Genomic DNA, 3,134 nt, shown 5'->3' on the forward strand with positions numbered 1-3,134 from the left:
TCCCCTGGTGATTCCAACATGCAGCCAAGGCTGACAAGCCCAGAAGTAAACAGACTAAAGTGCATCTAAACAGCGCCCGCTTTTCCTGGGTAATCTCATCTGTCTCCACGTGGGGACACCGCATCTCCTATTCTGGCCGGACTTGTTCTTCCTGTTCAACCGTGTCCCATTTGTACTCAAGTTCTGCCTGGCGCCGCTTTCAGATCTCCAGAATTAAGGTGGCTAAGAGAGAGAGAGAACAGCAGAACGTGGATCTTCAGTGATGACTGATGCTTCTGAAATCTGTACTTAATATTTATTACCATTAACACTTTGGTAAACGGTTAATAAAATCACATTTTATTTATAGGCGATACTAATGAGAAACATGAGTTAATGCCTTTTTTTAAAGAAAAAAGAAAATGTAGATAATTTATTGAACTTCGGAAAACAGACTAACTAGCTCTCTAGCTCAGGGGAAAGGTATTAACGTGATGGTCAGGGGCAGGTGACTGTGTCTGATGCTAAAGTACCTGCTACCAGCACGTTATGCCCACTAAAAACACAAATATCAGGGGGATGGGTGGGTATAGCTCAGTGGTAGAGCACGTGCTTTACATGTACAAGGTCCTGGGTTCAAGCCCCAATACGTCCATTAAAAAGAAAGTTAAAAAAAGCACCAGTAACTGTCATAATTTAAAATCACTGCACGGTCCACCCTCCAAGCCTTCTCCTCTCATCCTTCTGTCTGTTCTGTCAAAAGGACCTGAGGGTGGGGAAGGGGATGAGAATGCTTTAGTAGCCCCTGCACTTCTATTTTCCACCACCCCAGTCACACAAAATTAAAATAATATTCTTAAATATGGAAAACTGCCATTTTCCTCAATCTTCGGTAAAGTACTTTTTAGAAATCGTCATTCTGTTTTAAGACTCGTAACTTCAAGTTGTAGACAAAAACAACATGAAATGTTAATTGAAAATGTGGCTTCAGGGTAAATCCCCAAAGCCCTTCTTACAACCAGACTGTTACCCCAAGGCCCCAACTCTAGAGAAATTCCAGAATAACCACTGTTCACTCCACCATTATACATGAGTCTCTACCATGCTCTGAGAATAAAGAGAAAAAAGACACAGTCCCTGCTTCCGGGAGCTCCTAGGTGCACAGGACTCATCGTGAAATGATGGCTGAGGAGAAGTGTTAAGAGGGCCTGGATAACAGTCAGCAGAGGGTGCTCGGGGCAGAGAGCCGGAACTGTAGCCTAGGCTCTCCCAGAGGAGGGAACCACTGTGGTGAGCTCTCAGACGCCCTAGATGTGATCAGGTGAAGGTATAATGTTAAGGCCATTTCTCCCTGGTGAGCTGCACCTACAAAGGAGGGAGGCCAAAGAGAGCCAGGTCCCTTCCAGGAACTGCAAAGATTCTAGGAGTGAGCACAGGTTGTGGGAGGCAGGTAAGGCAACCAGGTAGAGAGATCACAGGTGCACATCACACAGGACTCTGTGTGCCTCCACGTAGAGGAGACATGCAAAGTGATCTAGAAAGAGACAAGATAGAGGCAGGGAGACTTATTGGCAGGTTCATTTGAAGGCCTGCTGAGGCCCCGCCAGGAGGAGAGAGAAGAAAACATTTCAGCCGGTGGAAGGATTGGCCGCAGGTGTGATGGAAGGGCAGGAAGAGGTCAAAGATGCCGGCCAGGTTTCTGGCTTTGGCAGTGTCTTAAATTATAGTGCCGTTCCCTGAAATAAGAAGGGCAGGAAGAGGGGCAAGTCGTGAGAGGAGACAACTGATTCAGTTCTGGCTGGGTGTTGTGGGCTTCAGGAGAGATGTCCAGTAGGCAAATAAAAGTCTAGAAATCAGGAGAAAGTTCTTGGCTGAGCCAAGTAGTTTTCCTGTTTCAAGAGGCTAATGGGTGTGAGTGGACAAGCTCACGAGAAGACGTGTAGAGGGGTAGCTCTCACCGTCCTGCACATGGGAAGCATCTGGGAGCCTTTAAAAAATTGTGTGCCCCAGCCTGGAATGGGGCCTTTGTACTGTTTATTGTTTTTTAAATACTTTCCTTTTGGGGTGGTGTTAATTTATTTATTTTAATGGAGGTGCTGGGAGTTGAACCCAGGACCTCTTGCATGCCAAGCAGTTGCTCTACCACTGAGCCGTGCCCTCCCCACCTTTTTTTATTTTTAGACATTAGCTCTACTGAGCAGCCAGTGTTGAGAATCAACCTGTAGAGAGCAGAGAGCCTTGGGGTAGAGATCAAGGAGAAGCTGCCCAGAGCCCTGCAGACCCCAGCAGGGGCAGCCGGAGACGCAGGGAGCCTCGGACGGGCTGTGAGGAACGTGAACTCAACACTCCCCAATGGCGAAGATGACGAACATGTTTCAAGCACCCACTTCCCAGCAGTGTTTGTTCTGACTTTACTAGATTTTCAGTAATACTGAGTGAGAATAGAAATAATCTGGACACAGGGATCAAATTCAAATGCTGTTTCTGACCATTCTTAGTTGCCTGATTACTGATTAAAAGGTTACCCGTCTGCCACGTGTAAAATGGGGGACCTAGAACCGTGCTCGTGGGCTGCTCTGAGCGTAATGAAATGACATCTATAAAGGCCCTCCTGACTCTCAGAGGTAATTGCTACTATTGTCCCCATTTGGGACACCAAGAAACAGAGGCACAGAAAGCGTCAAACATTTGCCTAAGATGAGGTTTGGGGTCAGGAATCAAGCCAATGCCTTCTTGGATCCAGAGCCCAGGATCTTCTTACGAACAACACGGCACCGCCCAGGCTCCCTGCTCCAAAACCCGCCTCCCTTTGGCTCAGTTCCATGGGGCCTGTGCTGCACAGATGTCGTCACTGCCTGCCTGCCCGCCCGGTGTCTGACCCCGGCACTCCTCCCTCCGTCCCACACACCGCTTCCTTGGGCACACCAACCCTCACGAGGCCATTGCTGTGGGTACTCGGATGTTTACACGGAAACGCAGGTGGCAGCCCAGCCTTTTGCTATAAATGCTGCTGTCAGTGGAGGCAAATAGCTCACAGTTGGTGGCGGAGGCCACTTCTGGTCTCCTTCTTGGCGGAGAGCTGGATGGAATCCAGTTTCCCTCTGCAACTTAGACATCCAGCATGAGGTATATGTAAGGCCATCTGGCCTCTCTAC

The 3,134-nt window shown here is 48.3% G+C and overlaps 1 non-coding gene across 1 annotated transcript; it reads left to right on the plus strand.

The window, feature by feature from the left end:
- Positions 1 to 560: 560 nt before the first annotated feature.
- TRNAV-UAC (transfer RNA valine (anticodon UAC)) lies at positions 561 to 634 on the plus strand. Its single transcript has one exon. It is a non-coding gene; the product is annotated as a tRNA-Val (tRNA).
- The last annotated feature ends 2,500 nt before the right edge of the window (positions 635 to 3,134 follow it).

This window comes from Camelus bactrianus, chromosome 36 (assembly GCF_048773025.1).
Source record: "Camelus bactrianus isolate YW-2024 breed Bactrian camel chromosome 36, ASM4877302v1, whole genome shotgun sequence".
Lineage (NCBI taxonomy): Eukaryota > Metazoa > Chordata > Mammalia > Artiodactyla > Camelidae > Camelus > Camelus bactrianus.